General features: G+C 45.1%; 1 long non-coding RNA gene across 1 annotated transcript; it reads left to right on the forward strand.

The window, feature by feature from the left end:
* Positions 1-1,484: 1,484 nt before the first annotated feature.
* Positions 1,485-4,337, forward strand: LOC101685059. The gene is made up of 2 exons (XR_001182132.2): positions 1,485-1,817; positions 3,554-4,337. It is a non-coding gene; the product is annotated as an uncharacterized LOC101685059 (long non-coding RNA).
* Positions 4,338-13,561: the final 9,224 nt, after the last annotated feature.

Below are 13,561 nucleotides of genomic sequence, written 5' to 3' on the forward strand. Positions count from 1 at the left end.
TCGGCTTCTTCGCATACCTCCCTTTCACTCTCCTGGCTTGGCTGACTGCGGCTGACTAGAACCGGGTTTTCCTCTCCCTCAGAGTTTTTTCAAGTAGACATCTGAACGTGCGTCTTCCTCCCAAGGGCCATGCAAGCTGAGGGCTCTTCCGTCCTCAGAACCAAATTTGGGACTGTGGCTTAAAAAATCTTTAAAAAATAGATCATGTTTGACGTGGTAATACCACTGCAAAGAATCCATCCCGAGGAGATTATTAGAGAATGTGCAAATGTGTACTTGCCTAGATGTTTCTAGCAGCATGCAAACGATGAGGCCAGTTGGCTATTGACCTGGAAAGATAGACGCTCACAGCAGAGTGTAAAAAAAAGTCACATTATGGCGGTGCTGAGAGGCTCAGTGGTTTCAGCATCCAGTTCTTGGTTTCAGCTAAGGTTGTGATCTCAGAGCCATGGGTTGAGCCCCATGTCTGCTTCATGCTCAGTGGGGAGTCTGCCTGAGTTTCTCTCTCTCCTGCCACCTCTGCTCCTCACTCCTGCTCTCTCTCTCGCTGAAATCAATACATAAATCTTTTTAAAAACCATATTATCTATACCTTAAAAAACTACACATAGGGGCACCAGGGTGGCTCAGTTGTTAAGCGTCTGCCTTAGGCTCAGGTCATGATCCTGGGGTCCTGGGATCGAGCCCCATGTTGGTCTCCTTGCTCAGCGGGGAGCCTGCTTCTCCTCCTCCCTCTGCCTGCTGTTCCCCCGGCTTGTGCTCTCTCCCTTTCTCTCTAATCAAATCAATCAATCAAATATATATTTTTTAAAAACTATTGATTTTATCAGAAAGGCTATGGCTGAAATTTATGAATCTTGACTTTCTATTTAAATGTCTTCATGATAATATGTTAGAACAAGATCTGCAGCAAATTAATAAAAGAATACTTAGCTAACATTTGCAGTTTAAAAAAAATTCTGTGAGCACTGCAGAGCAGATAAGTCTCCAAGTGAGAAACGAAGATGTGACTCACCGATTAAACATTGTCTTTGTTCTGACAACCTTTCCAAAACTGGTTCCCTTAAGACCTTTCAATAGGGGCACCTGGGTGGCTCAGTGGGTTAAAGCCTCTGCCTCCGGCTCAGGTCATGATCTCAGGGTCCTGGAATCGAGTCCCACATCGGGCTCTCTGCTCAGCAGGGAGCCTGCTTCCTCCTCTCTCTGCCTGCCTCTCTGCATACTTTTGATCTGTCTCTGTCCAAGAAATAAATAAAATCTTCAAAAAAAAAAAAAAAACCTTTCAATAACTCCGAAATTTGTTTAGGAGGATGCTCAAATAGCCAGAAAGCCGAAAGACACGACGATGCAGGAGAGAAACGCTTCCCAGTTCCACCTTCAACAACTAATGTATGAAAAAACCCTAATTGCTCTCTCCGAACCTTCATCACATCTACAAAAGTATATCTTAACTTTTATTTCTTCTTTGTTCCAAAAAGGAGGTGTATGTTTGGCCGCAAAGCTTCTTTCGGTAACTGCTGTCCTACTCTGCTGCCTTCCTTAGGATAAGGTGAGTAATGAAGCTCCCCGGCCCTTCTCGAGGTTCGCCTTGCGGAACACCCTCCCCTTCTCTATAGGTGACTCATACAGGGGCACCTGGTCTCTGCCAGGCGCTGCGCTGGGCTCCTGGAGTCCCTCCGCCATGAGCAGGAAGGCTGCTCAGAGGGCTTGGAGGTGCAGACGGCATCCAGCCAGTCTAGAGATCCTTCCGTGAAAAGAAAAGCAAAAGACGGGAAGGAAGACGCGGATTGTGTGTGTTTGATCAACAATGGACATAGGTAAGAATGAAATGAAAAAAGAAACCTTCTCTTTAAAAGGAATCACGCAGCCCAAAGCCCAGAGGATCGGACCTGGCCGTGTGCATCGTAGCTGGGGCCGCGCTGCGAGGAGCAATGTCACTTCTTGGTCCTCAGACCAAGCAGCCAGTGCGCAGACAGTGCTCCCGACGCCTGCTCCCAGAGTTCAGGGGTCAGTCCTCCCGGGCCAATGTTCATAGAAGGTCTGAACCGACTGTGGTCCTCTACTGCCATCCCCTTTGCTCTTAGGGAAGACAGTGGCTCGGAGCTGGGTGATCAGTGCAGGAAATTCACAGCATAGATGCTGGTGGCAAAGCGGGGTGGGGTGAGGAGCACCACGGCACGGTTTTAGAATCAATAACTTGTCGGTGCGCTCGGGTGGCTCAGTCGTTGGGCGTCTGCCTTGGGCTCAGGTCATGATCTCAGGGGCCTGGGATTGAGCCTCGCATCGGGCTCCCTGCTCAGTGGGAAGCCTGCCTCTCGCTCTCCCACTCCCTCTGCTGTGTTCTCTCTCTCGCTGTGTCTCTCTGTCAAATAAATAAATAAAATGTTTTTTAAAAAGAATCAATAACTTGTCAATTATTCATTTAAAGATAACTATCATTTGAAAAATAGTCCTTGACTCAGAGCCAAACAAAGGTCGAATTGCTCAGTCCTCATATCTTTTTTTTTTTTTAAAGGAGACGTGGCTTCTTCTTCTTCTTCTTCTTTTTTTTTTTAAAGATTTTATTTATTTATTTGACAGATAGAGATCACAAGTAGGCAGAAAGGCAGGCAGAGAAATAAAGGGGGAAGCAGGCTCTCTGCCAAGCAGAAAGCCCGATGCAGGGCTCGATCCCAGAATCCTGAGATCATGACCAGAGCTGAAGGCAAAGGCTTAACCCACTGAGCCACCCAGGCGCCCCTCAGTCCTCATTTCTTATTCAACAATTGTTAGAATTCATTAAATAGTTTCATATTCTAATGGGGATAAAAGACCTGGGTGGACATCATGGGACACTCTCTTCATTTTTCAATTTTTAAATTTCAGAAGCAACCCTGTCTGTCTGTCTGTTTAAATCAGAGCTTGAGATAAACAACTGCATTTCTGTCATCCAGACAAGGTCATGGGTGTGGGGGAGTGACTGCCACTTTCCCCATTTTAGCTCATTCTGAAGACATTTTCCAAGGGACATGTCTCAAGCGCAGAGTCGAATTATTTTCTCGGCCTTATTTGAATCCTAATGTGTGAATGAAGCCCAAAACCTGTGTTTTCACTTCATCTGTAATTAGATTCTGAGTTTTCAAGAGGGACTTTGCAGATTAAGGGGGGAAAGCTTCGGTCATCCACGTAGAAGTGGAATGGAATCCTTACCTCACACCAAGCATAAAAATCAGTCCTAGGTGCATCAATAACACAGAGGTTAAAACTCTGTCAAATTAAGCCTCAAATCCAGACGAGTTCACCATTCAGAATAGGCTCTTATTACATGGCCAAGCTCTTCCTACTTCGATTATTTGACCTGCTGTGTAGAGCCTGGATGGGAGGCAGGCTGCTGGGAGTCAGCTCCCATGATCCAGGCAAAAAGTACTGAAGGCACAGATTAGGATAGTGGCTTTTGGGACCGGATTCTGGAAATGTACATTGAGATCTTTTGGTTAGTTAAATGCAGATGGTGAAAGAGAGAGTCGAGGGATGCTAATCGGTTTTGTTTTGTTTTGTTTTGTTTTTTCCTTAGGAGAGGAAGTAGGAAAGCCTGGTGTCTGGCGGAAAATGACACCCGTTACTGAAGAAGCTGCCAGGCATCAAGGTGATCACACACCGGGCCACGTGATGCAAACAATCTAATTGAATGTGTAACCTCACTGAAGTCTCAGGAAAAATTTGCGATGCAGATGTTCTTATCTTAATTTTATAAACGAGAGAGGCCAAGTAACCGTCCCATCGCCATCACAGTGAGGAGGGTCCACCCAGTGCCGTCCACCCCCAAGCAGGAACCCTACACCAGTTTGGAATATCTTGAGTTTGAGATGTCTGTGCAAATCTACGCTAAGCCCCGGAGGTTAGGTAAGGGGAAGGCATTCCAGGCAGAAGGAACAGCAAGTTCAAATGCCCTAAAGCAGGAAAGAGTTTCTCATTTCCTGTCCATGAGCATCTATTTTCTTTCTTCTGGGAAGTTGTACGTAATCATCAGATAGCTGAGTTCTTGGGGAAGAGCATCCCTGAGTAGCCACCTCCTGTTTCATCCTGGCACTTGGGGACATGTTAAACTTTGAGGATAACAGACTCTGAGAACTCCACCCTCTCAGACAAGTCCCCAAACCTCTTGAGCATCTGTCCTCTGGTCCACAGAAGGAGAGAGCTCTTCTCCCTGGATCCCCAGCCAGCCCTCTGCCGGGTGGTGTTTACTGCCCTCTTGTGGCCGCCGGCTCTCGTGCTTTCCAGTTGATCGACTTCAAAGCGCCGGGGATCTAAGAAAATCAAATGTTGCAAGAGTAAAGGCACATGTGTTACTATGTTTATATTTGAGTGTCATGCTTGCTAATAACAAGAGAAAGGAGCTGGCGGAAGGAAAGGAAGGAGGAAGTGAGGAAAGGAGGGAGGAAGGAAAGAGGAAGGAAGGAAGAAAAGAGCAAAGAAAATGAGAAAGACAGCACCTTTTAGATTCTGAGCAGGAACCAAAGCGGCTCAAGAAAAAAAAAAAGTTACCTTGCTCATACTCTGAATTTGGATTTGGAAAATCCAAGCTTCCCGTGTTTCGTTACCCATGTGGACCTTTCACAACAAAGTAGAGGTGAAAGGATTTTTTTCTCCTACAACTGCCGAATTAAAATTAAATTAAAATTAGAATTTTAATGTTAATTTTAGAATTTAGAAGTTAGAATTTAAATTTTGTGGTTACTAAAGTCCAGATCTTAGGACAGTTGTTTCCCCTAAATTATATTAGAGTCTATTTATTATCAATTTCAATATATTTTAATTTTTATGGTTCTAATAGAAATTTGTTTTTTATAGTTGGTTTTTAAGGAATGTGTCAAATAAAAATGTATGTGAGCCAGGGTTTGTTTTTTTGGATGAAGCTGAAACAATGAATGACAGTCCTTGAAAGGAAGCAGAGCTCTGACTGTTCTGGGTTGTCGAGAAAGCAAGTTGCACAAAAAAGTTCACGCAGGACTCAGCAAAGAAGACCGAGTCTGCGGTCGGCAGGGAACAGCTTCACAGGCTGACCTGGGAGCCGGTTCAGCCCTGTCTACACGGGGGCCTCTTTCAAGTCAGACCTTGGGCAGGGAAGCAATCATGTGAAACCAACTTCTATAAATTATGCCAGAAATGTTGTGATTGAGATATTTGTATAATCTGGAAGGGTTTTTCTCTTTTAATTTTTTATTAAGTGCTCATTCAATTCCACTAATGTTAGTTATATTTAATTATGAATTCCAGTGTACCAGATACTGAGTCAACAATTCTGTACATTCCTCAGTACTCGTCAGGACAAGTGCCTCTTTAACCCCAGCCCTTACCACACCCATCCCCCCTTCCCTCCCTCTGGGGACCCTCAGTGTGTTCTCTGTAGTTAAGTGTCATCTTGGTTTGTCTCTCTCTCTATCTCTTTTTCCCTTTGCTCATTTGTTCGGTTTCTTAAATTCCACATATGAGTGAAATCATGCGGTACTTGTCTTTCTCTGACTTATTTCGCTTAGCGTCATCCCCAAGAGCTCCATCCATGTTGTTGCAAATGGCAAGAATTCATTCTTTCTATGCCTGAGTAATATTCCACTGTGTGTGTGTGTGTGTGTGTGTGTGACATCTTTATCCATTCATTGGTAGATGGACACAGGGGTTGGTTGTTTCCATAGTTTGGCTATTATAAATAATGTCACTATAAACATGGGGCGCATGTATCCCTTTGAGTGAGTGTTTCTGTATTCTTTGGGTGAATAATCAATAGCACAATTACTGGTTTGTAGGGTAGTTCTAATTTTAACTTTCTGAGGAATCTCCATACTGTTTAAATCTGGAAGATTTTTAAACTTCCTAACTGTGTACCAACTCTAACTAACTCGTACATGGATTATATGGGGCAAATTGAAGATCCCGGGTCGGTGAGCATTTACTGCACGAGGATATCCATAGAGAACGTCATATGATAAGAGCATAAACGCAAGAGTCAATCTGTTTAAAACCTTAGTCAAACACACCTTCCTAGGTCAGTTACAGTTCAAATAGAAATGTCTCGATTCTCACACCACTGCTGTTTTCTTTAGCTCAGGTAATCAAGAATTTACTAACTCTCTCGGAGGAAACTGCTGGTAATTGTCTAGAATTACCAAAATTTTAGCCAAGGCCGATAAATCTATTTTCTCCTTGTAGTGTTCCTTAAGGTAAAATGTAAGGTTTCCCCCCACTTCTGTTTTATTTTATTTTTTTTTAAGATTTTATTTGCTTATTTGTTTATTGAGAGAGAGAGCATGAGCAGGGGGAGGAACAGAGGGAGAGGGAGAGAGAGAGGGAGATGGAGAATCCCAAGCAGACCCTCTGCTGAGCTCAAAGAGCCCTATGCAGGGCTTGATCTCACAACCCTGAGAACATGACCTGAGCCAAAATCAAGTCCGAGATGCTTAACTGGTTGAGCCACCGAAGCACCCCTCCCCCACTGTTTTAAAGGAGACAAGCAATATTGTTAGGAAGCACTTATTAAGCACATACTGTATACTACATAGGAATCGAGGGTTCAGAGATGAGTAAACCACAGTTCGTGCTCTCAAGAGGTTTACAGCGAGGTAAGAAAGACCGATGGACGGACACAGGGCAATATGCCGGGTGCGGGAGGCACGGGATGGGGTGACATAGGAGGCCCAGGGAAGAACCCAGGCGGGAGAGGGGGCTGTACAGAGGGAGGTCAGACTCACAGAAAGAGGCTGCTTTGGCAGATGTTGAAGGAAGAGCGGGATTTTGTCAGGCAGATAAGAGCATTTCAAACAGAAGGAAAAGCCGTCAAACCCAGAGTCATGGAACAGCATGGTGTGTGCAGAGAAGCGGCGATTCCATGGAAGGCGGGCTTTGTGCTGGCTAGGATGCTGAACTGGGATTTTGAACATGACCTTGGGGATGCTGGAAAGTCCTTGATCAAGGGTAGGCAGCACAGTGACGTAGTCACATTTGTTCAGTTGGAGGCATGCCTGAAGGTGTAAATTGGTTTGATGGTGAGGGGACCCAGGGGACCGCCAGACTCCTTGCCAGGGAGGGAGCTTGGCTGGAGGCCTCCTGGAGCGAGCAAGAGAATGTTGGAGGAGGGGCAGGTTCAAGGGATTATACAGTGAATTCAGCTTTGAAATCCACCACACTCTTTTGTGTGGATTAGAGGTTTTATCCACTGCCTCTGTCCAGCCAGCCCTCTTCTGTGTGTCCATATGCATCTACGTACGTACGCAGGTTTCCATCTGTCTGTCCAGTTTGCAGTCTCCAGTTTTATCTGATGGTTCCATCCTTTAATGATCTTTGTCTGAACGAATTATTGCATTATGGGCTGCAAAATGGTGGCGTTGCTGTTGTTTTCTGACATCTCAATTTCCCTCCTGAACTGGGGTATTTGGTTGCTCCGAAATATGGTGGAAATGGGACAGGCGCACTAAGTGTTGGATTCCCTTTCTTTGATGGGGACCAGAACATTTTCATTCAACACTCAGATGATCCTAGGAAAAACTTAGACAAGATGAAAAGGTATTTTTTTTCTTCTCTTGTTATAAAACTGACGAGAACATGCCCTGATCCACATCCCAGCATCATACGCGGAGGACAGATGCTTCCTCCGTCACACAAGCCATGTGAGCAAATGGTGGCTTTATTGTTTTTTAAATGTGTAAGTATTTCTTAATTATCTATAAAAGTTATTTGTCCAGTAAAAAAAATCATAGTTAGAAAATTAAGGCTAGGGCCTTAAGATGCGGCTTATCTAAGCACAAGTACATTCCACTTACGATCCTGGGGTCTGTTTGGATGCCAGTCCCTGGGAGCATGGCCCCAAGGCCTGGATGGGCAGAGGAATGAGCTGGAGCTTCCAAGAAAGAAAGGAAAATGTCTGGCCGGGGAGGAGGGCATGAGGAGAAGGCCCCCAAAGTGGGAGCAGACAAGTTCTTAGCTGCCATCTGTTTTTCTTGAGTTTTTATTCAATGTAATATGTCGGGGGGTGGGGGGAGGCGTGTTCTGCCAAGCTGGATGGTTTTTAGAAATGCTCCTGAGCACTCAAGGAGGAGAGAATCAAACCCAAGAACACAAGAGTATGAGTGCCTATGTGGCCAGATCGCTTGAGTTACCCTCTGGCCATCTCTGACTCTTGTCTGAATTCAGTCATGCTCTCTTCCACGTGTTTGCTATACTTTTACTGAAGCCCTACTATGTGCCGGGCTCTGTGCGGGGCATGGGGGGACACAGTAGTCAACAGCAGCTTGTCTCTGCTTCATGATTTCTGCTTCATAATTTAAAAAATTATTTATTTTTTTCAAATTGAGGTAGGATAGACACAATGTAAAATTCACCATTGTAACCATTTTTTAAAAGATTTTATTTACTTATTTATTTGACACAGAGAGAGCACAAGTAGGGGGAGCAGCAGGCAGAGGGAGAGGGAGAAGCAGGCTCCCGGCTGAGCAGAGAGCCCAATATGGGGTTCAATCTCAGGACCCCGGGATCATGACCAGAACCAAAGGCAGATGCTTAACCCACTGAGCCGTCCAGGCGCCCCTACTGTAACCATTTTTAAGTGCGTAAGTTATAAGCACGAAGCACATTCGCCTTGTGCATCTCCCACCACCATGAGCCCCCATCAGTTTTCTCATCTTGCAAAACTGAAACTCTGTCCCTGGGAAACACTAATGCCCCACTTCCCAGAAGAGGCTGCTTTGTAGTGCATGGCCACTATCATCACCCCACGTGTTTATTTTCATTAACTTGTCTTCAGAAAGATTGAATAAGGGATTAAGATTACTCTTATAGTAAGTACACAATTCCTGTACAGAATTGGAACATGGAGTCCTTTTGCTATGCTCTTGCCAGCATCTTCAACCTCCTTGTCCCTCTGACCTTCTGTTGCTCCCTCCTGGAAAACCTCAACCTGAGGGCAGTTTGTCCCACCTCTTCTGAGCCATGGCAGGAAACTGCCCGCAGTGTATCTGCCCACACCCCTGCAGGGTGAGGGCTCTCCTGGGTCCTGGTAGGAATCCAAGCCTCCAATGAAACAGGTCCCATTCTCCCATCCTCCAGCCTCCCCTGAACCCTCCACACCAGCGGAGGACTCAGAACCTCCTAGCAGGCACCCCTTTTGTTACCCTCCATCAAGATCAGGAAACTATGAGCCTTTGCATTCATCTGGCCCCATCCTCCTATGAAACTGGAATCTTCCATCCTCCCTGTTCCCTAAGTTCTGGGCCATCCTCTGGGTCACCAGGCACCGACTGCTGCAACCTTCATTCTAGACTCTCTCAAACATTTGCATCTCACCTTATTCCAGTCTCTCCAGTTACAAGAGAACACAAGAAGGTGCCTGGGTGCCTTGGTTGGTTAAGCATCAGACTCTTGATCTCAGGTGAGGTCCTGATCTTAGAGTTGTGAGTTCAAGACCTACACTGGGCTCCATGCTTGGCATGGAGCCTACTGAGAGAGAGAGAGAATAGGTGAGAAGGAGGGGGGAAGATGGCAGCACAGTAGGAAGACCCTAAGCTTGCCTCATCCCACAGACACAACTAGATAACCATCAAATCTTCCTTAATACCCCAGAAATCAACCTGAAGACTGGCAGAACGAACTCCACAACGGAAGGGAGAGAAGAAGCCACATTGAAGAAGGCAGGAAGTGCAGAGATGTGGTTTGGGGGACAAACAGATCTTGGGTACTGTGGAGAGGGAGGAGCCCTGGTCATGGAGAAGAATGTGAGAGAGGAGCATATAGGGCAGTGCACAAGAACGTTGCCCCAAAGCCACTGGCTTGGAAAATGAGAGGGGCTGAATTTTGTGAGTTCCTACAACCAGCAAGGCTTAAAGCCTGGAGTTCTAAACGTCAGTGGGCTTGGTGTGGATAGAGCCCAGTGCTCCAGGAGAGAAGCCAGACAAATAAACTTGGAGCATATAGCATGGAAATACCCATCTGAAGATGTTCTCAGAGTATATCCCTGGGAGGCAGCCTTAAGGGAGACACTTCTTTGGGAACAAAGGAACCGGCTGGCATCATTTCCCCCCCGCCCCCAGCAAAAACACAGAACCGGTCTTCAGGAAGCAGGCAGCTCAGACACTGGCTACCTAGCTTGCTTACACCAGTTATCACCCCTGCCCCCCACTCTGGTGGAATTGCGCATCTCAATCACACTTACCTCCGTCCTAGCAAAGAAGGCTTCTTCTCCAGAAAACCAGCACAAACCCCTGCCCACACCACATCTTCTGACCAGAGAGTTCTACAGGGTCTCAGTTCTGGTGGAGGTGGTTGTCAGGTCTCATTTCACAAGCAGAGCAGACCACATCTAGTATGATGTGATGTTCCACCCAAGATTGCAGGCAGCCCCCAGGTCTCGCACCATCTCCTTTCTTTCACCGTCTGACTCTTGAAAAGTGAGTGCATTTGCTCTCACTCCCCATTCCTCTCTCAGCCCCAGGGCTTGGCTTTCATGGTTAACACTCTCTTGAAGGCCTTCTGGGAAGGTTGACTGTTTGTTACTAAACCTAAGGTATATTTTATTGTCACCTCCTGGTCTCTTGGTGACCTTTGGCCACCCTGAGGCTTCTCTCATCTACTGGATTCTGGAAGCCTTGCCCTGGCCTCCGCGAGACCACTTTCCTCCATCCCTCTTTCCCACCTCCAACATGGCCCTGTGCGGTAAACGCCCCCAGGGTCCGTGCTGACACTGAACCAACTCCTTCCTCTTCCAGCATCTCCTTCAGGGCTTTGGCTCTGCGTACACCCCAGAAACCAGGTTTCATGCCCCACCCCAACAGTCTCACCCCGACTCCTGTAGGAGCCCCTTCCTCTGGCTTGGAGTCCAGTCTTGCCTCTCATTAATTCATTTTCCTGACTGTAATCAGGGAGACCTTTCCCAAGAGCATATCTGATCAAATCCCTTGCCTTGTTCCAAAGTCAGTGTCCACAGTTTAACATCCAAGCTTCCCAACGTTGCCTATAAAATCTGGGTATGTGGTCGCTGCTGGCCCTGAAGCTTCTTTCATTAGCCCTCAGTTCCCAGGCCCCGCCCTCCCTCCCCTTGGCTTGGACCCTTTGCTTCTTCTGGGAAACACAGTGGGAGTAGATAACCCCTCCTCGCCCCACCCCAGCCCTGCACGGAAGCCTTCCCTCCACCCCTTCTCCAGTGGGCCTCCCATCACACAGAGCCCCAGGTCCATCCCATCACAACAGCTGCCTCCCTACCAGGCTGGGAGACTCTTTCCAACTACTTTCACAATGGTATTCGTGGCATACAGTAGGTCTCGGTGACACTATGGCTCTTTTCGGGTTGTACCAGTCAGTCCCCTGGACTCAAAGTCCTCAGATGGGCAGCGAGTCCTTTATCTCTGTGCCCTCGCATGGTGCCAGGTACAGAGCACTGGAGGGATGCTAGTTTGGTGGAGGGGTCATCTGTATTTCAGAGCCAACATCAACCTCTCCAATGAATATGTGAGAAACATATTTGAAAGGTTTCAATGACAATTCATTTGAAATACAGCTATCAGAATCTATATTGATAAAAAAAAATAGCCTTCATTTTTATGTAACTAAAATGTTGGGAGCAAGAAAAGCCAAACTCTTAATCTTTCACATACCCAGGCACTAAAGTCTGTTTCCATGGTTTACAAAGAATGGCATGTTATTTCATGATTAAGCCTTTATGATTTGATGTTGCCATAGTAATATGAAGTTTTTTTAATAAGCTTTTTTTCTAAGATATTCTTTTTTTCTGTGAAAATAATAGCTTTGGGTTTTACTTTAGAGCCCTTTTTAAAAAATGTCAGTAATGACCAGTTTCCCCACCCCAACACACACAGACCTCATTTAACTCACCCGAGCTGAGGTCCATGGGTACTTCTCACCCACAAATGGAAAGCTCTGCTCTGCACAGAAGAAAGAAACCCATTCTAGCAGCCATGTGCCCCTCATATCAAAAGTTACCATCAGAATGATACCTTCCACCAGACAAGAAAATAAAAATTTGTTTCAGAAGTAACCTAAGCTTGCCTTTAAGCATTTAGAAAACTGTTTCCAATTTGTACATCCCAAAATATGCTCACTTATTTTTGTAAAAACTCATGTCTATAAAACTTATCAGATTCCTAAATTAATCCCTAAAAGGGATCATATTATTGTGTCTTGATTTTTTTCTTTGTCATCTGTCACTTAGGGGGAAAATGACTCATACCCCAAGTCCCTGTGTTTTTCCCTTTTAAGTTTCATACATTATACCAAAATATACTATGACAAAGTATTGTACAGTCTATGTAATAAACACAGAATAAACTGGACTTTCTATGGTTCTAATCTGGGACAGATGAGTTATCAAGGGTGACCCGAGATGGTAGAGCATGACCAATCCCTTTGTGTATGTGGGTAATGGACCACAGAGAATTTTACACCAAATGTCCAAAGCTGCAGGGAAATCCATGTTGGAATCTATACCCCAGCCTTGTTCTTGGTGGCACTGGAAATCCACAAGATCCCAAGAGTAATGAAGGTACTTTATTTAAATTAAAACAAATTTTTTTCTGAGCACATTTGGTCTATGAAGTAATTACTTCAAATTGCACCAAATCATTAAAAAAAAATTGCATCCTTTAAAGAAGGGAGGAAAACAGAAATACCTATTATTACATTAGATTTCTTTCAGGCAGTAATTTTCTTGGATTGTGGCTGAAGTTCAGATCCAAGTCAAAGATGATAGAACCATGGGCTGACTCATCAACAAATTACTCTTTTCTCCCCCAGAAAAATCATTTGGTAAAAGTCAACATGTATTTGTGATTTTAAAATATCCTCTTCACAAACCAGGAGCAGAAGGGAACTTAACCTGATCAATTGTGTTTTTTTTAAATTCCTGAAAGTATCCCCGATCCATAAGATGGAAAAGATCATCACATTGTACTGCAAGACCCAGCACGGAGTCAAGCAGAAAAGACATAAAAGACAAAGGATCAGAAAAGGAAGAAACTGGGGCACTTAGGTAGCTCAGTCATTAAGCGTCTGTCTTTGGCTCAGGTCATGATCCCAGAGTCCTGGGGATTGAGCCCCGCATACAGGTTCCCTGCTAGGCGGGAAGCCTGCTCCTCCCTCTCCTACTCCTCATGCTGTGTTCCCTCTCTTGCTGTGTGTGTGTCTCTCTCTCTGTCAGAAAAATAAATAAAATCTTTAAAAAAGAAGGAAGGAAGGAATAAAGGGAAAAAAGGAAGAAACTATTTTTATAGCAAGTAATATGATTGTCTGAACAGAAAACCCAAAAGAATCTACATATGTAGTATCAGAAATAATAAGAAAGCTGAGCAAGGAGACTGGCTATAAACTAATATAAACAAATCAACTACATCTTTATACTCTGGCAACAAACAAAACCACCTAAAAATCAAACAGCAGCACCTAGTTGGCTCAATCGGTAGAGCAAACAACTCTTGATCTCAAGGTTGTGCGTTCAAGCCCCATGTTGGGCACGGAGCCCCCTTTAAAAAAATAAAAATAATAATAAATAAAATTATAAAATAAGAAGCCAACACAAAGCAAGCTA

This window comes from Mustela putorius, unplaced genomic scaffold (assembly GCF_011764305.1).
Source record: "Mustela putorius furo isolate JIRA1106 unplaced genomic scaffold, ASM1176430v1.1 tig00003853_pilon_pilon_pilon, whole genome shotgun sequence".
NCBI classification, from domain to species: Eukaryota; Metazoa; Chordata; class Mammalia; order Carnivora; family Mustelidae; genus Mustela; species Mustela putorius.